The sequence below is a fragment of the Solea solea genome, chromosome 10 (assembly GCF_958295425.1).
Source record: "Solea solea chromosome 10, fSolSol10.1, whole genome shotgun sequence".
NCBI lineage: Eukaryota > Metazoa > Chordata > Actinopteri > Pleuronectiformes > Soleidae > Solea > Solea solea.
This window is the reverse complement of record NC_081143.1, coordinates 27,540,908-27,568,085: the sequence shown is the minus strand read 5'-3', so window position 1 is coordinate 27,568,085 and position 27,178 is coordinate 27,540,908. Positions and strand designations below refer to the sequence as shown.

The following is a 27,178-nucleotide window of genomic DNA, read 5'->3' as shown; positions in this document are numbered from 1 at the left end:
GCCGCGCTTTACCCCAGGGATGATATTAGCTCAGTGATGAGCAGTTCCAGGTGTTCCGCAGACGTACAGCCTGTATTATTTGGAGTTCGAGCCAGTCTACCGTAAAGGCCGTATTGATTGAATGCTGAAAACATTGCTATGGGGGCCTCATGATAATATCTAATTGAGTACATTAACCTCTGGACATGTTTCTAATGACCCTGCCTACAGCCTTAAAGGTGCTGAGCACCGCTAGTTGTCGCAGTTGAGCTTGCATGTCAGACTAAAACAAAAGAGATAATGCCAGTCAGGAATATGCAACAAGTTACTTAAGAGTTCAGGAGAAGGTGATATGATATGATATCATATCACTGCTTATAGACATCATAATTAACCCTGGTCGCATATCTGTCCTTGACTGAAGTATATATTAGCTAAAGAGCATGTTTTCTCTGGAAGCAAAAAAAGAGTGTTACCTTCAGTACTTAATACTTCATTTTAAGATTTAATATTTCAGTCTATAGTGTGAGGCAGAATGTTACATATTGCACCTTCAAACTTTTGCCAAAAACCTACTGTATCTGTATTGAATTGGTATCAGCAAGACAAGCCATAGTTTTACTTTTTTTATTGAATTGAAAACAAAGTCCACTCTTGCCTGCAGCAAGACGACCTGGGTTCAGGACCCGGGTCAGAATACGGGCCTTTCTGCGTGGAGTTTGGATGATCGACCCGTGTGTGCGTAGGTTTTCTCCAGGTTGTCCGTTTTTTTTCCCACAGTCCAAAAAAAGGGCAGATTTGGGGATTAAGGCAAATTGGACATGTACAGTAGGTTTGAGTGTGAAAGGGGACGGTTGTTTGTCTCTGTAAGTGTCCCTGTTATGGACTGGCGACCTGTCCAGGGTGTGAGGCCATGGTTACGGTCGACGTTTTTGTTTGCCTTGGTCTATAACATCATCTCGGGAAATTCAGTGGAACTCAATTTTCTGTTTCCAACTTAGGGGGGAACTATACAGACCTTGTGAAACGTGCGGGTCTGCAAACTTTCCGCCATGCCAAGTTTCAAGAGTTTTTATGCACGTTAACCCGCTCAATAATGGCCGCAAAGTGGTACAATAATAAAATGTTGTGCCAGGAGCCGTTGTGGTCCCTGCCATTCGTGGCGTGGGGCCCAATAAGACACATTTAAAATAAAAGCAACATCTCACACTGTATTAAAAGTCACGAAAAAGGAGATCTTTTATGGTTTGATCTTTTCTATTTTGAAAATCCAACTAAAACTCTATTAAAACCACATAAATCACAACGTGCTTTTACCTACGTTGTTTTACCAGCTTCACACTGTCAGACTTGCCACTAAATAATTTACATACGGTCTGAAGAGCGAGTGACGCTGCCTTCTCTTCAGTTTGAGAGGTTTCCTATGGTGTGTTTTCCCATGTAATAATTACCCACGCATATCTTTCCATGCACACACTCCTGGGATCTTAATGAACGCTATAAATTTTAAATGTTTTTTTTCTTTTCTGTACGTTCGTATGGAACACCTGCTAAAGTCTTCAGGGAACAGGCTCTCGTTGGTAATGGTCCCTCACTCCATCTGCCTTTCAGACGCAGGTACAAGACCTTCTTCATAAACACCATACCACCTACCTGAACACACACACACACATGCAGTGAAAGTCCCAGCCCGGTGGCCAAGTCATAATAGCTCTTTGACCATTTCTTTAAGCTGCATCACGAGGCCATAAACAGACTAACCAGTGTGTTGCCACATGAAAAACATGATTGAACTGGCCTCCCAGCAGTTTCCTGCAGGTCTAAACACAAAGCAGCCTCCCCAGTAATGCAGGTCATACAGAGCGAATGCTTTGTACAGGGGCTTGTATTTTAAAACCCTGTCGCAGCCAGAGAGTGGAACTCGTCAGCGAGTCGTATGACTGCGCTGTGTGATATGTCCTTTCATGGCCATGAAGCTTTAGCAGTAAATTGCCCAAAGAAGACCACAATGTAGTGCTACATCCTGCGATAGAGCTGGAGTTGTGATTTGGGAACACCACTGGTCCATTAGGGACCAGATGATTGACAGAAGTCGCCCATTGGCTGAGTGTTGATGGTGAAATAGCGAGAGAAAGAAAGTGAAAAAGGCCATTTTGTGGAGAGAACAAAATTGTGAGGGACTGCAGCTCAGTTTCCATTAGTCTTTGGTTCATACTTTCCATGTTCCATGTCCACGGAGTACTACTTTTCATTTCTACATTAATGCTTAAGTGGTTAATTTAACAATACAATTAAGGGTCACTAAGTTCACACAAGTTGGTTGGTCTGATTTGTCCTGGCACAGGCATGAACATGTATTTTAGGTCCAGAGGGTCTAAGAACAGAGGGTCTAAGGACAGAGGGTCTAAGAACAGGGAGTCTAAGGACAGAGGGTCTAAGAACAGAGGCTCTACCAGAGGGTCTAAGAATAGAGGGTCTAAGGACAGAGGGTCGAAGGACAGAGGGTCGAAGGACAGATGGTCGAAGGACAGAGGGTCTAAGAACAGGGAGTCTAAGGACAAAGGTTCTAAGGACAGAGGGTCTGACAGAGGGTCGAAGGACAAAGGTTCTAAGGACAGAGGGTCTGACAGAGGGTCTAAGGACAGAGGGTCGAAGGACAGAGGGTCGAAGGACAGAGAGTCTGACAGGAGGTCTAAGAACAGAGGCTGTACCAGAGTGTCTAAGAATAGAGGGTCTAAGGACATAGGGTCTGACAGAGGCTCTACCAGAGGGTCTAAGAACAGAGGCTCTAACAGAGGGTCTAAGAATAGAGGGTTGAAGGACAGAGGGTCTAAGAACAGAGAGTCTAAAGACCGAGGGTCTGACAGAGGGTCTCACAGAGGATCTAAGGATAGAGGGTGTCACTGCTGTACAGACTGTGAAGGGATCGGTCATTGGTCTTTGTTACAGTTACATCGACTCAGTGAGACACGATGGAAGCAAAATGTCGTTTTGGGGTTCTGCTCAGAATTCAGGGATTGGTAAATTCAGACAAATAAAGAAAGGTCCTCAAAGAGAACTGGTCCTAGGTGCAAACAACCTGAAATTAAAGTACTATTATAAAGTACATCAGGACAGTGACAACAACCCAAAGCACAAAGCAAAGACAAATGGCCTCATCAAAGCTTTCAGATTTCTTTGTGGAAACAGCAGTTTTTTGGTTGGAAATAACAGTTCCAACCAAATTCAATAAACTGCCAAAATAGTCGTAAAATGACTTGCTGTGTAAGGCTGTGACCTAGGACACAATTTATGGAAAAATAATTGATTTTCTGGCTGTTAAATGGTCCGGTTGATCCAAGAGGTCATCGTTGGATTGGAACCAGCTTCTCATCTTTTCAAACTGGAATAATTTATTTTAACAATAACCTTAAGGGCCAAGAGAAAAAGCTGGTGGCCAACGCTTTTAAGAGAGAAGATGTTAAAGAAAGAGGGGGCAGCACGAGTCAGACGCCGAGTGAGGATCCGTTTCCGTGTTCCTTTTTCTCGAGTAGATGGGCTGTAGCACTGAAGTGGATCGAGACGAGATTAGAATACAAATATAAGACATGTAGGGAAGTCCGTGTGTCTGTGGGCCAGTGAGGAAAAAGAAGAAAGAAGACTTTATCAGTATTTAATATTCTAACAAAGATTCTGTCCAAACTTTGACTTTTTATCTATTGAAACTGAAGTGATTGACTTTTATTTCTTCTTTTCTTCTTTTTCTTCTTCCACATTCATTTCAAATGGTGGCCTTTTTTGTCCAGGAAGAAAGTACAAGAACTGGACTAAGTTCTGCTCCTCAGGTGACTTACTCAGAACACCAGTGTGTTGACATTGTGTAGATAAATGCGAGGGAACACGTACTGGTGTTGCTGCAGCAGAATGAATTATTGTTTCTCTTTTAATAGCAACACAATCAAGGCTATTTTAAACTCTGTGTACAGAAACAAGGAGAAGTTAAGTTGACTGCCTTTCCCTTTTTGTGGAACGCTGGTTGCTGTGTGTTAAAGTGTGTTTGGGGCGGGGCGACCCCTTGACGTCCATGACTTTTTTGTTGTTGAGATGATGGTATGTTGTGCATCTACAGACGAGATGAAGGATGTCGGTGTATGTATAAGCACAACAACGATACACCTACAACAACTCCTCGCACCACATCAGCCTTCAGATAACAACTGCATGGAAGAAAAAGAGAGAAACAGAAATAGATAAAAACACAACTTTATCTTTTGTCTTGTCAAAAAAAGATTCTGTTTTATTCTGCTGTATGCTGCCTTTCAGGCATTTGAATATGTTGAATCTTGAGAGGGGAAAAAAGGGTTGCATGGATGTCTCACAGTTAGAGGATCTCTTTTTGTCCAGTAGTCAAACTTCCACCAGGATTTGATCAGATCTGAGGAGCAGAAGCCGACGACTGACTGATGATGTTTTTCCATGATACACTACTGGCACGACTCGACTCGGTTTGGCACCAGTCACGTCTTTTTCCATTTCTTCATAGCTAACTTAACTTTAAGTAGATTTTGGAATTATAAATAGATTTTTAAGTCTTTTTAACCGACCTACGACGTCGCGCTCATGACTCTTCCAGTGACGACACTCTCTGACCAACCATTGGCCGGCAGTCTGTCGACGTCACGTTTTAGTATCGGCTAAGCTCGCTTGGAGCAGGTACTAAAAGAAAAGCAGCAGGTACCAGGTACGATCGCTGATGCTGTATGAAAGGAACGTGTCATAAGTCCTTATTTGGAACACACACAAGGTGACAAATGCAAATTATTAGTGAATGAGGCCTCGTTTTTGTTGTGAATCAGTAAATTTTTTTTTTGCTTCTTTGGCTAAACACACCTGTCTTTTAATTCTCCCAGAGTGTGTAGCATGAAGACGTTTGAGGACGTCGTATTCATGCTGCAGCCCGTGCTGTCAAGTGCCGCTGGATGAAAGTGCTTTTTTGATAAAAGGCATACTGTGCCTGTGAAGTAGGCTAGTTAGCAGTTAGCCAGCATACTGGCTCAGTGTGTTCCCAGTTAACATAACCTGCTAGCTCAGTGTGTCTCCTCCAACACCTTGACTCTGTGCTAATTGGGACAAACCCCCTGTAGCGTGACCCTCAAGGGGAGCTGCTCTGGTGGATGCTTGTGTGTGTGTGTGTGTGTGAATTACAACACGAGGGCCTAAGAAGGAACATAGCAGAAGCAACGTTGCTATCGTCCATAACCTTCACATTTACCACTTTATTCCTACTTTTTTTTTTTCCTCCCACAAGTAATAGTCTTAATATGAGTCTCTGTATGTGGCAACGGTTTGGTCATTAAAAAACCTAAAAACAAAGGTTATTTGACCCAGATAAAAGTTCCACACTGTGCTTCCTGTGTGTTCCAAACCAAGCGTTCCCACTGTATTTCACCCACTGTGGTATTAATGTGCCCACGCGAGCCCGTTTGTGTGCTGCATCATTTATTAATGGCGTTTGCATCCTTGAACCAGTTTCCTCACAGAAGTCGACATCATGCTGGGTATCGCACCGGCACACCCTCCCATGTCCTTGGCGACAGTAGTTCAATACTTTTTCCCCCTCTCTCCTCTCCTCTCTCCTCTCCTCTCCTCTCCTCTCTCCTCTCTCCTCTCTCCTCTCTCCTCTCCTCACACTGCTATACAACAGCATTTGAGGTTGTTTATCATTTACACTCAGAGCCAGAACAGAAATTGTCTTTATTAGTTATTGTTGAGGCGCAGTCTGGTTTGTTCTGAAGAAGAACAGACAAAGAGATTGTGTAGCGGCAACATTGGTTTAATGCTCTGTGCATGCAGTATTTCACTTACTATAATTATTGTGTTAAAGCATTAAAATGTTTGCTTCATTTGTCAAAATGGCTGATAAATAATTTAAAAAGCTTAGTTCCATCACCAAAGCAGCAATACAACATAAAGCAATATCCAATAGTGAATTATCTTAGCTCCAGTTTAACAGATTTTTTATGTCTCTTGGTTTCTTTTTTTTTGGCTAAAACATTATAAAAACTACTGCATGAAAAGCTACGCCATTTTATTTAGTTCAGATTCATGGTGTCCAGATGATGAGTTCAAACATCTGTCTTCACAAAGTTACCACAACTCAGCAGTTTGATCCCCGGCTACCAAAGGTAACCTTGAGTGGTCATTAAGACTAAAAATGTGAATATTAAGGCAGTTCATTGGCATTTATTGGTGTAAATACTTTCCTTAGGTTTATCCCAGACATTTTCCTTGACTAAAGACCACGTTTGGCTAAAAACCCAACTATTAGCTGCAGGAGAACGTCTGTAACCTATAGAGTTGAAATCGAAAATGAGACTCAGGCTGTTGCTTACAGCGTGTGTCCTGTTACTTGTTAAACAGACAAACCGTTAAAGCAACAGCAGGAGAACAGAAAGAAAGGTAAGAAAGATGTAAAAAAACCTGAAAGCCTAACACTTCCAGTGCAGAAACATGTAGTATATCATCTCCACTTAAATGTTAAATATGTGTGTTAATGATCCGTGAATCTTCATTAAACCCTCGCGCTCTCATCGTGTGTAAAAACCCAAACCAAGAATGGAAATAAATTCCCTCCCACTGTGAACCACCATCATTAATTCATACTTCATACTGTATGAGGGAGCAGAAAAAAGGCATCTTGCCCGTGGCCAAGTTACGATCACAACAAAGTGAGAACGAGGAAGTCGAACCGAAAAAACTGAGCTTGATTTGAGTCGATGAATAAATAATAAGGCATTTTTATGGCAACACTACATGGTTTTTAAGCATCTGAACAGCATACATCGCATTTTCAAATGAGTTTGATATTAAAGCGATTAAATCAACGCAGACAGACAATGAAGAAGAAGAAGAACGTGACACAGTGTAAACAAAGGGAAACAAAGGGAAACAAAGGGAGGACGTCCTGCATGGAAACACAGACGGGGTTTGTTTTAGATAGGGCTGTGGTTTGTTTTGTCTTCTCTACCATTTCACTCATGTGATGAGTCTCTGTCGACCAATTAAATGCACCGCAGTGTGATTAGCTCCGCCCTTTAGGCACAGACCATAAAGTAAAGTTGCCAAATAAAGTGAGACGGTACGGATTGGTCATTGAACCTTCTCAGTGTTTCACACACAGAGACGGAGTTAGTCGCACTGCAGAGTATTGGATCTCCACCAGGGGGCGACTCTGCTGGTTGCTGGTTTGAGTGAGTTAGTGGTCTCACTTTGAAGTTTAGGCTTTTCTTCAAACACATCCGAATGTTAATTGTGTAAATTTTACTCACAGAAGAATAAAAAAATACACCTTAAAGGACAACAAATATGAGGTGTGATGGACAGGTGTTATCGTCCAATTGGAGCATCTTTGAATTTAATTTCAAAATGCCTTTTCTTTGTCTTTCCACTTCTCCATTTATGGGTCAGGACAGCGGATCGTCTGCCTTAATCTTGTCCTGTCCCTCGTGTCCTCCTTTGCAACATCCATGAACCTTCTCTGTCGTCGTCCTCTTGTCCTCCTCCGGCCTGGCAGCTCCGTCTCAAACTGTCATTCATTTCAAGGACTTTCCAGGACCAATTCCCTCAAATATCAAGGACTGAATGTGCTCACACAGCTTAAGATGGGAGGGCATCTTGTTAAGAGCTTGTCTTGGTCCATGATGGCGTCCACTTGTGTTGACTTGCAGCACGCTCTGCATCTGGACAAGTGAGTGTCTTTGGGATCTTGGTCAAAGTCCGTCTTTGGTGAGACAGAGATGTTGGAGTTTTCATTTCCCAGGCATCGCGTCGTCATTTGCTTTGTCTTTGCTTAACTTTACTCGCTCATTGTTCTCTCACGTCAACGGTCGGAGACGGTGGACAGCGTCCACAACACCGTCCCAGTAACTGGGACTCCACGTTTGTCCGGCGTGTGCCTCGTCTACGTACAACAGTAGGTGGCGTCGTAACAAACAAGGGAGACATTTACCGGAAATATCTCGCACAAAATTCAAGCACTTTCAATGACCACCTCGATAAAACCTGAACTTTAACGAAACCCGTCCTCATGAGTCCAGAGCAGTCGCTCCGTCTCTTCTTAATGACCCGGATTTTGCTCATTTCCACGTTCGCTTCCCTCACCAAACAAAAGGCCGTTCTCATCCTTCACGCTCTCCAGCAACAACGAGCAGTCAGGGAGTAATTAAGGGGCAGTGTAACGTTCCTAAGTGGTCCGATTGTGGATGGGAGCGTTTGATGGGCAAATTGGGAGCTGTGGGGGCCGGAGACTCCGCAGCCTTGAGTCCCAGTGCCACGCCAATGCCAAACAATCTGTAATTGGCACCAAATAGAGACACCCAACTGTCACCCATAAGGAGAGTCAGGGAAGGAGAGGAGCGGAGGAGTCTGAATCACAAGATGGCAAGGCCAGTGGGGGATCTGCTCCTGTGACAAATATAAACCCAGTCCCCTCTCCTCTCTGTTGTTGCTCTCCGGTTTTTTTTCTCTCTCTGCCTTTTCCATCTGTCTTTCAAATCACCATTGTTCTCTAACTTTTATTTCATGTTGAAACACGAGACAGGATGTTAAAAGTTCATCACAGGTCGATGCTTATACAATGGCGGCGCGTGCACACGCAGCCGCTCGGGGCTCTCAGCTGTTTATGTTTACATTTGTGTTTTACGTGTTTCTGTTCGTGTTTTCACCCACATCCGCCATAATACAATATGGAAGGGCTGAAATATGGGACCTAGGGAAGATCTGTGGACCTTTTTCACCCACAAAACTGAACTTTATTCCACCGGAGCTGCAGCGGACCATAGAGGCTCCCACCATCCCCCCTCTGTGGCCAAGGAGACGGCGGAGGCTACGGAAACGAAAGCGGGGTAAGCGGAGCGGGCTGCGTGCTAGGCTACAAGCTAACCCACACAGACCGGCTTTGCCCAGTGTCCTCCTCGCCAACGTCAGGTCACTCGCCAACAAACTGGACGAAATTCAGCTGAGGATCGTCTCACGTCGGATGGACAGCTGTGTGGCAATTTTCACCGAAACCTGGCTGGACAACAACATCCCCGACGCGGCGGTGGAGCTAGCCGGCCGCTCTTTGTTCCGAGCCGACAGGACTGCAGCTTCAGACAAGTCCAAAGGCGGAGGTTTGGCGCTGTACATCCACGACTCCTGGTGTACAGCTACGAATGTCATCTCAACACTCTGCTCCCCCGACCTGGAATATCTGGCAGTGAAGTGCAGACCGTTCAAACTGGTGAGAGAACTCAGCTCTGTTGTTATCGTAGCCGTGTACATTCCACCGCGAGCTAATGCTAAGCTAGCACTGGAGGAGCTGTACTGCCTCATCAGCGGCCAAATGAACGCGAATCCAGAAGCGGCTGTGATAGTGGCTGGGGACTTTAACCATGTGGAACTAAAGGCTGTCTTCCCCAAATTCCACAAATTCATCAAGTTTCCAACAAGAGACAATAACACACTGGATCAACTGTACTGTAACATCAAAGGGGCATACAAGGCTGCAGCAGCACCTCACTTTGGCATGTCAGACCATATTTCTGTGGAGCTGATTCCTGCCTACAGACCTCTGATCTGCAGGTCCAAACCCACCACCAAGACCATCCAGGTTTGGACTGAGGAGGCCTCTGCAGCCTTACAGGACTGCTTTGAACAGACAGACTGGGAGGTGTTCAAAAGGGATGCAAACCTAGAGGATTACACGTCATCTGTGCTGTCCTACATTCACTTCTGCACCGACGCTGTTCTACCCACAAAAACAATCACGGTTTTTCCCAACCAGAAGCCATGGGTGGACGGCACAGTGCGGTCCCTGCTAAAAGCCCGGGATGCAGCCTACAGAGTAGGAGACAAACTGGCTTATAGCAGGGCCCGAAAAGAATTGAAGAAGGGCATCCAGCTGGCTAAACATCGGTACAGGCAACGCATCGAGGAACACTTCCGCGACAACAACACCCGCAACATGTGGAAAGGCATCAAGACCCTCACTGACTACAAGCGTAGTGAGCAGCAGGCCAGCCACGACCCCACTCTGCCTGACACTTTAAACAGCTTCTTCGCACGCTTCGACTCTCCGAGCAGAAGGACTGTACATCTTCCTCAGCCAGAGGTGCAGCACCAGCCTCTCACCCTGCAGCTGCACCAGGTGACGTCCACCCTGAGGAGGATCAACACCAACAAGGCGGCAGGCCCAGATAAGGTGTCAGGTCGGACACTGAAGTCATGTGCGGATCAGCTAGCAGCAGTTTTTCTGGACATTTTCAACATGTCGCTGCAGCTCTCCTCAGTCCCTGTCTGCCTGAAGTCCTCCATCATTGTGCCTGTGCCCAAAAAATCCACTGTCACCTGTCTCAATGACTTCCGTCCTGTCGCCCTGACCCCAGTCATAATGAAGTGCTTCGAGCGGATCCTCCTGAAGTACATCAAAGACGCCATCCCTGCGGGCCTGGACAGTCTGCAGTTCGCCTACAGGGAGAACCGCTCTACGGAGGATGCTGTCTCATTAGCACTTCACACGACCCTGACTCACCTGCAGCATCCAAACACTTACGTCAGGATGCTGTTTGTGGACTTTAGTTCAGCGTTTAACACCGTTCTCCCGGACGTGTTGGCGCTGAAACTGCACAATCTGGGTTTGGCACCATCGCTCTGCTCCTGGATCAGCGACTTCCTCACCAACAGACCCCAGGTGGTTAGGATACGGGGGTCCACCTCTGCACCGCTGGTCCTCAACACCGGAACGCCACAGGGTTGTGTGCTCAGCCCAGCCCTCTTCACTCTCTTCATACAGGAGTGCTCTGCCATCCATCCCACAAACATGGTTGTAAAGTTTGCGGACGACACCACCGTGGTGGGTCTCATATCCAACAATGATGAGACCCACTACAGAGAAGAGGTCCACCACATCACACAATGGTGCTCCAGGAACAACCTCATCCTGAACACCACCAAAACAAAGGAGGTCATAGTAGACTACAGGAGGTCCAGGAAGACTGAACACGCTCCACTCTGCATACAAGGAGAGGGAGTGGAGCGTGTAGACAACATCAAGTTCCTGGGAATCCACATTTCCTCTGACCTCTCATGGAGTGTGAACACTTCGCACCTGGTGAAGAAGGCTCAACAAAGGCTCTTCTTCCTCAGGAAGCTGAAGAGGACTGGACTCTCTCCTCAGCTGCTCACAAACTTTTACAGAGCCACGATAGAGAGCATCCTGTGTCTCAGTGTGACGGTGTGGTACGGCAGCTGCACGTCACAAAACAGGAAGGACTTAGCCCGGGTGGTGAGAACTGCACAGGGGATTGTGGGCCGCCGTCTACCTGATCTGGATTCTGTTTACACCGCACGACTCCAGAGGAGGGCCAGACGGATAGCAACAGACCCCACCCACCCAGGCAACGCTCTTTTTGCACCACTTCCATCAGGAAAACGGTACAGGATCATCAGATCCTCCACCAAAAGACTCAGGGACAGCTTCTTCCCCAGGGCTGTGAAATCAATAACCCCCCCCCCCCCCCCTCCCCCCTCTGTAGTGGATGACACAGGTCTGGCACTAAGTTCTGCACTTTATATTTATATTTATAATACAACTGCCCCTTTTTCCCCCTGTACATACATTTCCCTGCACTGTTCACTTTTTGCACATTTCACCTGCAATAACCTTTCTTGTTTTCTGTTTTGTTCATTCGTATTTCAATGTTTGCTGAGAGTCTCGGGAGGAAATTTTGTTATGCTTGCATAATGACAATAAAGAATCTTGAATCTTGAATCTTGAATCTTGAATGGAGAGAGTGCACACAGGCTCGCATGGATTCTAATATAACTGTTAGCACTCATGGCCACAAATGGACATATATATATATATATATATATATGTATATATATCTGCCCTTGGTGCAAATGTGTGAGAGTTTCACGCCATTCTCTGGCTTGATTTCCTCGTTTTTGTCTCTTTTGTAACTTTAAACGCGTTTCTCTGCAGCTGTGCCCTCTCGTGAAGAAGAACTCTGTCGTGCATCAGTCAGCTCTAAAATTAAATCAAGAGCTTAATCAGATCAAGTGTACTGTAAACCACATTTTTGTTTTTATGTGATTGCGATGCATATTTTTTGTCTATCGTAATTGTCTTTATTTGTTATTGTGCAAACGGAAACTGCGGCCATGGAAGCGGCCATTTCCAGACGTAAATAAAGTTATTATCAATTGATCTGAACATGCCGGTGGAGAGAGTTTTAACATTTAGCCAATTTTCCCTCTGCAAATGAACAAAGTATTCTCTGATTTTGACAAACTGAATAAGATATGAGTCAAAGCAGATCTGAACATGTGATTATACGTCATATTTGTCTATAAGAAGATGTAACGTGGGACGCAAACCACGAGAAACCTACAGTCTGGAACTAATCTGAGAGGTGTGTGTAGAGGAATATTATCTGTTAGATTAACATTATATATATGTTCTTATTTAAGTGTTAACTTAAATGTGGTTGAGAGGAAATAAAATGAAAAAACACAATATTTATGCTCTGGGAAAAGTTGTGAAACAGATCGGATTAGACCGAAATTCAGAGAAGGAGTAAAAGTTGATTAAAAGAAGATAGTGTTATGTCCCACACATAACAGTAATAAGTCTATTACTCATTTTAATAGTGTATATATGTCCTAAAATATTAACCTTATAACGGTTCAATGGTTCACTTGATGGGCTTTAAATCTGGCACCTTTTTCATAAAAGTTAAGGACCCAAATGCCGTGAATTTTTACGTGAACAAAAAAGCGTCTTTAATAAAAACAAATAATTCAAAAGTGGAACAAATGACATAATAAAACCTTACAAAATGGGAGCAGCAACACAAGCAAACGCCACAACAGCAGGAGGCGAAACAACGTGAACCGAGGAGGACACCGGGGGAGACGCGAGGGAGGCGGGGACAAGCGCGCACACAGGTGAAAACTAATAAGACGTATCGCGGTCAAGGTTTCAAAAATGTCCAAACTGAATGTTGTCCAATGACAATTCAGGGCAGCAAGTTTGGATCAGAAGTGTCAAATAAAAGCAGGCACACATTGAACATGTGGAACAAGATGTTAAATATCTCCTCCCACCACATATTATACTCTTATTATACTCTACAGTTCTACAAATGTCTCAATGGAGAGCATGAATATGAATGAGTGTGTGCGTGTGCGTGTGTGTGTGTGTGTGTGTGTGTGTGTGTGTGTCTCTCTTCCAGGACTCTTAGTCTTTTATGAACAGCAGAGGAAACATCAAGAGGAAGCTATTTTTATGGCAGCATGTCTTGGAGGATATAGGCATCCCCCAGTGTTCGTCGTGCTGATTGGCTGCTGGCGTCCCTTTGTCAGTCCGTCATCCAATCACAGCAGAGGCTCTGAAACAGGCACAAATAATAACCCCCCCCCCCTCTCTAATCCCTGTCCCTAAAGCTGGAGAGAAGATGTGACAGTGTGAAGTGTAGCTTCAAACCACGAATACTCTTCTTAAATCTTATAGATTTTGAAACTTGTCTTGTTAAAACAGGACACGGTGTGAAAGTTTAAAAGAAAAACACATCAGTGCAATTTGAGTGGTTGTATCATGACTGGAAACGCAATGTTTAAGATGTTTAAAAATCAACCTTAACCAGTTCACCTTAACCTAAACACATCATTCAAATCTTAGTCCGAAGCTTAACCAGTTCCTCAGAAATGAGGTTCTGCCTGCCACATTACGACCAGGTTTTGGTCTCCATGAGGATTTCTGGTCCTGACAAGGTCAAAAAGAGATCCTGAAGAGGCAACAAATACAAGAAAACACACACACACACACACACACACACACACAGTCTGGTTAATATTACTTTACATCAACGTACAGTAACCTTAACCATAACTATTACTGGTCTAACCTTAACTTAACCATACAGCATGTCTGCACCTTAAAATGTAGTAAGTTACATTAAAGTCCCCACAACATGAGTAATACCTGAAACTCACACACATTCTTGTTCGCCTAACCCCCTCACAACTTATTAAAACCCTTAAACCAAGTGTTAATCATCAAAAAAGCCCTTTAGAGATGTGAGGACCAGCAAAGAAAATGTCCTCAGGTTTGTGTCCTTACGACAGACGAGAACAAACACACACACACACACACACACACACAATTTAAGTGAAGGTAGGTCGATATAGGAGCTGTCGTGAGGTCCACAATCATCTCCACTGATGTAGATTGTGTAACTGGTCATGTGGTTTCAGTCACAGCATAGACAGACGGTCAGACTTGAAATGACTTTGTTTCAAGCAAAATGATCTGTCATCTTCAGCCTTAATAAGTAAATAAGTCTGTGTTTGTTTTGTTGTTGTGGAAGTCTTTATTACAGATTACAGATTACACCGTTAAACCCTGAACGTGCTGAAATGGGAGCGAGCAGCTTTAGGAGCCTTTTGCTCTGCTAACACTTTGCAGAGCAACACATTCAAGGCAGGAGCTGCTCAACATGCAGTGTGTGTGTGTGTGAGTGTGTGTGTGCACTAGTCCAACCCCCCCCTCCCCGCCACAGTGTTTCACCATAGGTGTGCAGATGAAAGTGCTGCTGGGGAGCGTGTGCACGTACACACACACACACACACACGCACACACACTCACACACACACAGACGGGATGTTTGAAGTGGAACCCAGAGCGAAGCGGAGCATAGTGGCCTTCTTCAGTTTGACATCTGGCTAAAATCCTCCTGAGACCCCAGCACACATCCATCCATCCATGCATCCATCCATCCATCTATCCATCTATAGATATAGATATTGGTCTCTTTAAAGGTTGTTTAACCGTTAGTGCTCACACACGTGGCACAGATCTGTACGCATGGTAATTTGCCATGGGAATAATACACAACTCCTTATATGGACATCCTGGGGTGTGTGTCTGTGTTTATAGGTCACATATTCAGGCTTTAAAAAATTTGTTTTTTTAGTGTCTTTTTATGTGTTTGTTGAGTCAAAGTTATCGCGTTTTAGTCGTGAATAAATAAATCAATAAATATGCAGAAGTAACATATTTTCTCTTTTCTGTTTTTCATAAAAACGAGCCGAGCGAACTTTGAACTGTGACTGTGATTTCCCCAAATTTCAAAAATTCAATCCGATTTTACATTTTGAGTACGTTTAGCTAAAAAAATGAATTTTTGATTGTCTACGATGTGCTGTAAAGAACGACATAAGACACTCTATACGTTATAACCTCTGTATAAACTGAACATTTAAACATAGTCGTTAGAATCTGTGTTCTAAGGTTTAAAGTGTATTATATTTGATTTTTAGAGCGTATTTACAGTGTTGTCACTCACTCTTTCACGAGTCCAGACAAAAACAACCCGTGTGCAGCAGCTTTTTTTAAATCCCCTGACAGTGGACTGTCACTGTTGTTCCTTAACAAACATTAAAACATATTTATTATTATGATTATTATGATTATTATGATTATTTTTTGTTGAGATGTAAAAACAGTGCACAGATGTTCATGTGCTGTGATCATTTATGAATCAGGCGTTTGGACGTTTGCCCAGACACTGGTGGTGAGGATGATGATGATGATGATGATGATGATGATGATCTCAGCAGGCGGAGCAGTCGTGACGACTCAAGTACTCCTGATAGTGTGTGTGTGTGTGTGTGTAGAGTGTGTTTGTTTCTGTGTAGCTGTCGGCTCGGCTGCTGTAATAACAGCTGAAAGGTCGGTTGGATCTCGACTGAGATCTTTTTGAGGAAACATGAAGTCTCACTCCATCTTCTTGTCAAGTGTTTCCTCTGCTGCTTCTTCTTCTTCTGCTGCTTCTTCTCCTGCTGCTTCTTCTCCTGCTGCTTCTTTTTCTTCTTCTTCTGCTGCTGCTCCAATTAAAAGAAAACATTGAAGTTATTTTTGTCTAATAAAATTCACTTTGATGAGCAGATTATTTCATTTTAATTTCCGCATTTTTTGACAAGACCCTTTTTTTTGGAGACTTGGTGTGTGTGTGTGTGTGTGGGCCCATACCTGTGATACCTCCAGCAGGGTTGTTAATGAGCTCCATTGATTGAAGCTGTTAATTAAGACCGATTCTTAATTAATCACGTTCCCTGACTCTGCTTGTTATAAATTATTTGTTTTCAGCGCAGCAGATGTCCGTAATTTTTTTTGGTTATTTTATTTATTTTTATTATTTAAGGCCTCTTGTTTCAAAGCAGCTGTAAAAGAAGACAGAAAAAAAAAATCAGGATTTCAGTGTTTTTATGAAGAGGAAATTTTAAACAAATCACAAGTTAATATAGTAAAAAGTTGATAATTGATGACTCTTAAAGGAATTAAGTTCACACACACTAAAGTTAGGAGCTTATATGAGGTCATTAGTATCTAACTTTATAACTTTACTTTGAATAAACTTAGTTATTTGAGATAATTAAGATAATTATTATAGAAACAAAATAGCAAATTTTTTTCAGTGCATAAAATCGCAGAATTTTCTCATCGCAAAAGTAAAATTCTTAAAAGTAAAAATTATTTTTTTATTTTTTCAGTTTTTTGTGTGAGCTGAACTTAAAAGTTTCCCCTTTTAAGGTCATTTATTTGACGTGAACGGCTTTAAAAACAGTTTTTTGTTGTTTTTTGGTTTAAAGACATAATGACTGCAGGACTGCCTATAAAAACCTCCATGAATGAAAACACAGCAGTCGTTTGATGATGTCAAAGGTCAGACGTCGATGCTCTTCACTCAGGGTCAGAATAAATGAACATGACCATCTATTGTTGTGGTCAAATCACTTTTCCACTCCCAAACACAGCACACTGAAGGACTTCATTACTGTGGGCGGGCACACACACACACACACTAAATGAAACATGGTTACAGTAGAAGCCTCGTAGAAACCTCCTCCGTTTTCCTTTTCCTCCTCATTGTCCGTCTTGTTTTCTGGGTCCAAATGAGTGAGTTTCAGTTTAGTGGTGAATCCACACCGGAAGGGGGTCACTCGTCCGTCCGTCCTTGTCTTTTGTCTCTTTCTGCCCTTTGACCTTCCTCCTCTACCTCGTTCCTTACTCACTTACTTTCCTCATCTTTTTTTGCTCTAACTATCTTTCACAGACATCTATAATATACTATAGAATCAGAACCTACTATTGCATAGTACTGACGAGGTGTGTCAGAAAACCTTTGTTTTATGACGTCCAAACACAGAATCCTGTCTTTGTGCATTAAGGTAAAGGACCATGTGTCCTCACTAAGATATGAAGACGAAGTGTGTGTGTGTGTGTGTGTGTGTGTGTGTGTGTCAGGCAGCAGGCCACGGTGCTACATGGATTAGCAGGGATGGTGACATGCGTGTCAGAGAGCGCACGAGCCGCTCACTCGGCGCCGCTGTGACTTACGGCCTGAGTGCGTTTTTGTCACACGGGCTAATGAGGTTAATTCTGCCTCGACCTCCGCGTCACTCACAGTTCTGCCTCCTGTCGGCCGTCGTCACGTCTCATCCCACTACACGACACACAACAGTGCATTATAGAGAGTGTGTAAATTATGGGAAATGTGTGTGCGGTCTGGAGGGGAGCACACAGCAGTGGAGAGTGAATAATCAGCGACGCAGAGAGGACCAGGACCCTATTGATGAAAGTCACACTTCATTAGGCGGGATTTAACGCCCCGGCTTTACACCCAGTCGCCCCAAATAAACGTGTGACGCGTGGCCCGAGCAGCACTAGGTGGATCTGCGATGTCACACTTTAGCATTGTAAAGGTCCAACAAGTGGACGGTCATTGCACTTTTCTTTATGTACGTTTGTGAAAAGCTAATGGGAGTGGAATGGGCCTAAAGTGAATTTAAATGTCCGCGCGATGTCATTTTAAATATAGTTTTACTGCCGTGCTGTAAATTTTCTAATGATTATTATTCAGTTTCTTTGTGCGATTTGGCTCATTGGCACAATATCGTGTTTAAATTCACTCACTCTTCTGCAGACTGAAGCCATGTTTCTCAAACTCAATGACTGAAATGAGGAACGAGTGATGGTTAGAGATGGTTTATAATAATCCACTGTATAGTATAGTCTACAGTCTGTCGAGGTTCTGAGAGAGCTGAGCCGCGTCAACAGTTTGTTTTAGGGGCAATAACCATAAGCTTGAGTGGTTTGAAAAGTGCTGGGTACAAGTATTCATCTGTTTGATGTTTCATTACAATATGCACTGCATTACAGTGTATTGAGTGGCTCTGACACTCCTATTAGGGAAAAGGAAAAATAACACATACACATACAAAAAAACTGAGAATGTGTGGGATGATCCCCTCGTAGAACCTCTCCCCAGCTGCCGGCCAGTCCCTGCTGGGCGCATTACCTCCATCAGCTTGGAAAGGCTTGGGGCAAAGGTGGCAGGCCAACCGCCCGGATCTCACCGCTTCCAGGGGCTGCAGACATATGTACTCGCTGTGCCTCCTCCCGCCGGCCCCCCCCCATCTTGGGGGTTGTCGTTGGACCCGGGGGACGGGGTTGATCATAAATAGTTCTGGGGACATGTCCCGGCGTCCCCTGAGTATCTGACACCTATGGTCAACAGACTGCCCGCTCTGCCACGATGAACGTCTGTAATAACGCTTTCACTGTCTTGATCTTGTCACCGGTACCTGGCTAGAGGTACCGGTTGATTGTGAGGACGGGCTCCGGGTTGCACTGCGAGATTCTGGAAAAAAAATGTGAATCACGATTTTTTTGAGATCACAATTCTCTGGCACGATTTTTGGTGCGTTAATCTCCAACATTTAGCAAAGGAAATGTCTAAAAGTCTCATCATTTAACAGAGGAGTCTGCCTCCACGGAATCTCGTGATGTAAAGGCGCTTTGTGTGTTGAGAGAGAAGGCGGTGACAAGGCTGCACTCCGAGAGGAAAATAGGATTGTTTATTTGTGATGCAGTGATTTTTCTAACAGTCTTTTGTTGAGCCTTAACTCCGGATCTGCGGCCCTGATCTTACAAGGCTGGTTTTCTGCTAACAGACAGTAGGGGGCAGTGGAGACAGATCTGCCGGCAACAAGACATTTAACCCTCACAATGACTCTGAAGCTGTTAAATGAGCATCACAGACTCGAGCGCCTCCTTCACTGTTCCCTACAAAACCTTGAGAGAAGTACAATTTAAAAACAACTCTCCACCTTTAAGTGTAATGTTAGATAGATTTGCTGAACTTTTGTGTGTGTGTGTGTGTGTGTGTGTGTGTTTTCCCCTGACTGATCTCATTTAATTTTTTGCTCCGTAGGATTCTTTTTAGTGACATCGCTGCTATCTGAGATCTGGGCAATTACTTTGGTCTCTATGGCGATATCGTCATTTGTAAAACCAATCCCAGACATGATGAGAACACGGCTCAAGTATTAATAAAGTAAGACTTTGCCCTTCAGGGAAAAAAGAAAAAAAACGTGGTACGATGGTGGTAGTGGTGGAGGGGGGCGGGGGGTTAATGCGAAAATTTAAAACTACTGATGAAAGGTATCATTACTCGAAACAAACATGGCTGCTGGCAGGTCGGACAAAAAAAAAAAGGACATTTATTTATTAGATTTCCTTCAGAGAGAAAAGGGAAAATAAAGGTGATTTCTGAATCCCTGGAAATGCAAAATGTGTAAATACAATTCCTCGTCACCTCACTGAGGCTGTGAAGACGCAGAGAGATGAGTGTGCGGCAATCAAACACACGATGAACCTCTTTTTCTGTTCTGCTCTTTTTCAAAATACAAGATCCTCTGAGACCATTTCATCACACTTTACATTCAACTGAAGTTCCGTCCAATATTAATAACTTCTGTCGTCCATGCGTTAAAAAAATCACAGTTAATGCAGTAAATCTAGTATTCTGTACTTTGTTTTCATATTAAAAGCTATTTAGTACTTGTAATTTATATTATTTTATTGGTTATTCTTAATTGTTTTGTGTATATTTGTCACATGATATGTTTGACAAGTGATTTTCCTCAGTGATCAATAAATCTTGACGAATAAAATCTAATCTAATCTAATGAGAAGGTGGAAATGCATATTTAATTAACCTATAATAAAATAAATCAAGTGTTCTTCCTGCTCTCCACAACATTATTATTATAATAACTATTATTCTGTGTGATAATTTGATGAATGTGTATTTATTTTCCTTACATTTTTACCTTTTAATGGAGGAACATAAACAAAACATTAACCAGTACACTGGTTATTTTGTCCAGGAGCTTGAACCTATCCCGTGTGTGTGCAGTTACTATGGTTACCAGCACTGCTAACAAGACTCACCATTATGGGACCTGAAAAGCAAAAGGTTAAGCCTGTTATAGTTCATGAGCTCACAGGTCCTACGTTCACAGACTCGGCCCCTGAAGACTCTGATATTTGAGAGAGAGATTAAACATAATATATGTATATATATATATGTATATATATATGTATATATATATATATATAAATATATATATATATATATATATACATATACACAGAGAGAGAGAGCGAGATAGAACATATATATTATGTGTTTGGTTATGACTGATGTTTAACAAAGCGAACACTGTTGAACTGCAGATGAGTTAAAAAGTTTTCTTAAAAGTTCCAAATTCTACTCAAAGTTTCAAATTCTACTTATAGTTCAAAATTCTACTTACAATTCCGAAATCTACTTAAAGTTTCAAATTCTACTGAAAATGATTCCAAAATCTACCCAAATTTCCAAATTCAATTAAAATTCCCCAAATTCAACTTAAAATTCCAGAATCTACTTAAAGTTCCAAATTCTACTCAAAGTTTCAAATTCTACTTATAGTTCCAAATTCTACTTAAAATTCCCCCAATTCTACTTAAAATTCCCAAATCTACTCAAACGTCCAAAATCTACTTAAAATAATTGCAAATTATGTCGTCACTGAAGAGTCATGAGCGCGACGTCCGACACAAGAATCAAAGTGAACAATGCTGAACTGTAGATCAAAGTTAAAAAGACTTAAAAAAATCCCTGAAAACATTGACGTTAATCTCCAACATTTAGCAAAAGAAAATGTGAAAAAGGTTAATATTTAACAGAGGAGTCTGGTGTATTTAGAGACAGCACTGCTGAAAGCTGGCCTTCGTGACCACGTTCAGTGGTATTTCAGTTCAGTGACTGTGTCTCCGCTCATGCAGGAAGTACTGAACCATTCTGTGATCAAATCTCACCAGTTTGTGTGTTTGTGTTGCGTAGAAAAACAACGCAGCGGCAGTTTCACGCAGCCGTGATACGGCAGCTCGGCCCACGTTGAGGAGTAATGGTTACAACTGTAAAATAACTTTATCATGGAAAAGCGCTGAAAGTCCAACCTGTTTGGATTTGTCTCACTTTACCAGTCAGTCTGTTTTTACCAACAACAAAAAAAAGGAAAAGTGAAGCCCTTCCTGTTGCCTGGGAGACACAATATCCAAACACCAGAACACTGAGAAACACAGCGAGAGGCGCGTGGAGCCGATCATCAACATTTTGTGAACTCATTTGACAACGATTTGGATGTAAGAGACTATTTAGTTTGAATTTGAAAGGTTACACACCACAGCTTTAAGCTGCGTAATGACTACACGACTTTGCTGGTTTTTTCCTTTTTTACAGTGTGTGCAGAGGGGAGAAAAAAGAAAACCCCGCCGCCGCCGCCGCTGTTTGGTCAGCGGTGGATAATTCAGGCCTAATCCCTCGTGTTAGCTTCACAGAATTCTGCAGTGTTTGCCGAGTTCGATGTCCGTTGTTGTTGTGAATAACGCCGCTGAGCTGCTTTGGTAAACAATGGCGGAATGCTCCGGGGGCCATGTTGAGCAGTTTCTATCAGTGACTGTATGAGGGAAGATACATTCTACACACACACACACACACAGGATTAGCCCACTCACTCCCTTTTTTCCTTCTTTCTCTCTCTCTTTTTCCTCTCATTCAATCTCTTTGTTTCTTCTGGCGGCACAATCCAACATACATTCCCATTTTCCTCATCCCACTACTCCAGCTTCCACACACACACACACACACACACACACACCATCCTCCCCCCCGCCCCCCAGCACACTCTCCCCAGGGTGCCAGAGTAACTCAGTGGGAGGGGAGCGTCACCCCAGCCTCGCTCCTCTCCACAGCCACACCCCCCTCATCCTCTTCCTGCCTCCCCTCCAATCGCGTCTCAATTTGACCGCCTCCTCCAATCGCGGCGTCCCCTCGCGCCTGCAGGTCGCATCCACTCCTCAGCCAATGGGAGTCGCTCGCTCCTGCGTCCCAGCAGGGGGTGTAAAGCTGCTCAGCAACAATGAAGGGGGGGGGGGGGGGGAGATATCGTAGTAAAATACGATGACCTACTTTTTCGTTTTTTCCTCCTCTCAACATCCCCCCCCCCCCCCCCCCCCCCCCCACCACCTTCAAATTCCCTCTCATCTGTATTTGGAAACGTCCCTCCTTCAGAGAACGCCGGCGTTCTTCTCCTGGAGAAGCTCTTCAGGTGAAGTGGACTCTTCAGCAGAGGGAAAGGTGTGTTTCAGAGAGGTTTTAATAAGGTGAAGCACCACTTCATCAAACTCCATCAGAAAACCAGCTGCACTAGAGAGAAACAACAGCTCCGTCTGTGTGGCGTGACATCATCACGCCATGGGGTCGGAAAACACACACTCGCGGGGCGTGGGATGGGGGGGTTTGGGGTCGCCCAGATACTCTTAAACATTTTACCTAAAATTTATGTTCAAATTCTATAAAACAAATTAGATTTATGTCATAAATGATATCTGGCGTGAAAGAAATGACCATCAACTTGGTCAGAAATGTTGTTTTAAAAGTGGATTTATCTTTTAAATTGGGTCGTGATACTTTGTTTTCTTTAAAAATAAAAAAGAAGACACTCGTAATAGATGCATTTTCTCCTCATTATTAATCAGACTTTTATGAACATTATTTTACACAAGGAATTTAGGTGTCAACATGTGACCTCTGCCTGTAAAGACAATGTTCTGGAGTGACTGTAATTCACTGTCAAGTCACTTACTATATTCTTATTTATCTGCTACTAGTAAAATGTTGCATTGTTAATCACAATGCGAGGATTTTATATATAAAAGGTGCCATTTAAATAAAAATTGCTATTATCGTTTTTATTACAACACTTATTCAATGATGTATTCATGGAAACGTGACAAAAAAAGTCAATATAGAGGCAGTTACATGATGAAATAGAAAAATGCCAGCATATTTTCCTTTAAATAAATAAAAGAATATGAACAATTCAGTCATAAAAATAGAGTAGAATTCAGGAACATTTTTAGTTCCATAGTTCCAAATTGTACTTATAATTATTCCAAATTCTACATATAATTCCAAATTCTACTTGAAATGATTCAAAATTCTACTTATAGTTCAAAATCCTACTTAAAATTCCAAATCCCTCCAAGTCAGAGAGTGTCGTCAATGAAGACTCATGAAACTCATGAAATGAAAATTGCTATTACTGTTTTTATTACAACACCTATGTTATGATTTATTCATCGTGACCAAAAAAATAAATATAAAGGTTACACGATGAAATACAAACATGCCAGCATATTTGCCTTTAAATAAATAAAAAGAATTCAGGAACAACCATTTTTTACTTCTGTGATCTTCGATTTATCATTAGTCGCTGCAGAAATTCTTATGCATTCTAGTTTGAATGCATTTGCAGTGATGTGTTAGTATTTGAATACTGTGAATATAGAGGTTGTGGAGCATGAGAGACGAAACCTGTGTGACGTAGAAGTCACACAGGTTTCACCGACTGTGTGTGTAGAGTTTTCGAGAATGTGGCTTCACGTCAGACCAGTGTGTGTGTGTGTGTGTGTGTGTGTGTGTTTGCAATAAACACAAATATATATATAAAGGACGGACTAGAATCTCATCTGCATGTATCATAGAAACAACGCACAGTGCAAAAACCTGTAAAAGTATCATTGTTTTCAGTAAAGCCATTTTTATTAAATTTCCTGTTTTACCCTCCAACAGCACATTTATTTCCATTTATTCATATTCACTATTATGCAAAGTTAAGCTTAGTTTGGTGAAGCCTGTGGTGTTTATCATATCTCAGGATTTTTTTAGCCAGTTTTAGTATTTTTTAATGTGGTTAATTATTATTGGTGTGTGTGTGCAGACTCTGACATGCTAATATCATTGCAGTATATTTGTTTACCCTTTTTAAAGTGATGAAGCTCATAGTTACACATTTATAAAATCATTATAATCTCTCTGCTCCTACAAAGACGAAATCCACATATTTACAGTCGATAATTAATCTGGAATGCGTGATGTTCTTTTTGTTTGTTTTTCAGAACCCAATCCATTTGTAGCAACATTTACACTTTTAAGACATGGTTTAAGAGAAATTTACTTGACATTTGAGTCATAATGAATGATTTAAAAAAAAATGTCAAAATTCTACTTAAAGTTCCAAATTTGACTTAAAATTCCCAAATCTACTTAAAGTTCCAAATCCTACTTAAAATTCCCAAATCTACTTGAATTTCCAAATTCTACTTAAAATTACTCAAAAATCTACTTAAAGTTCCAAATTCTACTTAAAATTACACCAACATCTACTTAAATTTCCAAATTCTACTTTAAGTTCCAAATTCTACATAACATTTTCAAATTCTACATATAGTTCCAAATTCTACTTATGATTCCTAATCCCACTGATTGGTCAGAGAGTGTCGTCACTGAAGAGTCATGAGCGTGACATCAGCACAAGAATCAAAGTGAACAATGCTGAACTGTAGATCAAAGTTAAAAAGACTTAAAAAATCCCTGAAAACATTAAAGTTAATGTCCAACATTTAGCAAAAGAAATGTGTAAAATGTCAGTATTTCAGTCGTGAGCCTGAATCACGACCACGATCAGTGGTATTTCAATTCCAGTCAAGCAGGAAGTACTGAACGATTCTGTGATTAAATCATAGAGTAGTGCTAGATTTGTATAGTATAATATAATATATCGTATAAAGCTACAATAGCTGACGCCCCACAATTAAGGTACCGCCCATTAGCAGGAAATGACACCGTTTAGATGACGCATATACTATTGACAACACATTAAAGAGTCAGAAACACTGACTCACTGCGATGGAACGTGAAACTCACAGCGAGCAGAAGAAGACGGCGCGATGTGAAACAAACACAAGCAGCAGATTGTGTGGTTAACTCTTGGCAAATCATGGACTCGGACTAGATTTACCAAGTGTTACCACAGCAATTATCCACATCACACTGCCCGTTGCTAATGCTATTGTTAAAATATTTAAATTTAAATATGTTATAATGCTATGTTATTGTAACGTAGTTGTCGGTTGTCTTCCAGTGACAACCGTGCTATCTTTAGCCCGTAGAAGCCAGAGTTTGTCGTCCGTTTGTTTCCCTCCAGGCTCTTTGTAAACTTTCAGTGACTCTCTGGAGTAAGGATCAGATATATTCAGTCAGTCAAGTCCTGCGATCTCCGCGGATTCAAAGTGACGGGGAACTGTGACAGGTTGAATCCAGCGCCTCCTCAGCTTTGGCTGAGTGAACGTGATCGTGGAGAGGAGAGAAATTGAGGAAGGAAGGAAGTGAGGAACTGCATAAAAACGCGGGGATGTCATTTTTACTACACCATCTCAATTATTTTCTCTTTTCCTCTGACGATCTGTCTAAACTTTGTGCCTTTTTTCCCCTCGGTCTTTTAATCTAGACGAACCTCAAATGCCCATTTGTTCTTGAAAAACAGCGTCTGGTTTTCCTGTGAGAGTCATGAAAAGTCACTTTGATTTCAGTAACTAAGTGATGGTCACATAGCGACACCAGTGCACTCGTCCACTTCTTCGTGGGCAAAGCCCAAACACTGCTCTGTGTCTGATGTCGTGGTTTTTTTCCGCAACAACGTCTCGAGTTTAATTCAAAAGTGAAAGAAGCAGGAGATTTGCGTGACTTTGATGTGAATCTGAAATCAGACGCCCGCATACGTGTCTGTGTGTGTGATATCGCACACGGTGCCCAGAGAGGTGCCTCTGCGATTGGCAGAGAACCGTGCCCCTGGAAGTCTGTATCTGTCGAGTAGTAATTACACAGAGCCTCGACATGGCACAGCGCCACACGGCCAAGAAAGTCCGCCATTAAACCGACTCACAATTTTTTTTTTTTTGGGGAAAAAAAGAAATGTCACCGCTTTGATGTAAGGGACCTAAAAAAAAGCCAGACTTTTCTTTCCCCCCTGATATATAGAGTGCTGTCCTCAAGTGCCAGCTTGGCAACATGGACATGATTGAAAACACAGATATGGTTTTGATGTGGTTCAAATGAGAAGCCATTGTTAAAACCAGCTCCGCTTTCTTTGACAATATTTCCTGCCAACATTTGCAGAGGAAAAACCCCGTATGCTTCCATGTGGCACACGGAGAAGCAGCTCTCTTTCAAACAGCTTGATTTCTTTTTTTTCTTTTAAAAGAAGTAAGATTGTGCACTTTGATGCTGATTCAAAGAAAAGTCTATGATTCACACACACACACACACACACACACAATGGGCCAGAATAATAAGTGCAGTTGAAGAGTGAGGCCACAGATGCAGCATGAAATTCAGCCTCAGATAGACAAGTTTTTGAACGAGTTGAAAACAAATAAAACGACTAAGCTACGACACGAGTTGACCTTTATTTAAGAACATTAATAACGTTTGTACAAATAAGTGCGAGGGCATAGTTTTTATGGGTTGAATGAGTCGGTGATACGAGTATTTCCTTTTTTTTTCCATGTAAATCCACTTGAGCAGTTTCCACAGTCGTTCTGCCAATTATTCTTTATCTTTATCTGTAATTTATTCTTAGATTCATTCATAGAACATTCAAGAACACAATAACACAAAAATGAACATTTAACCGCTGATCATTTTTCACGATGACCTTCTTCCAGGGATTGAAATCACTTCATAATCCATTCAGTTTTTATTTCAAAAATATGTTTTTATCGCAAGTTAAACAACTTGTGCAATTAAAGGGATGGATTTCATTTCCACACTATTTTCCACAGTATCCCATAATATTTTGGAGTCATCATTATGGCCTGGAAACTATGGAATTAGTTTACTTTTCACGAAGCAAATAAAATATCGATTTAATCATTCAAAAATAT

General features: G+C 42.2%; 1 protein-coding gene across 2 annotated transcripts in view; it reads left to right on the top strand.

Annotated features, from left to right (window-relative positions):
- The window catches only part of LOC131467035 (teneurin-3), a 566,025-nt gene that overhangs the window by 149,897 nt on the left and 388,950 nt on the right, over positions 1 to 27,178 (top strand). The gene's annotated exons all lie outside the window — the stretch shown is intronic.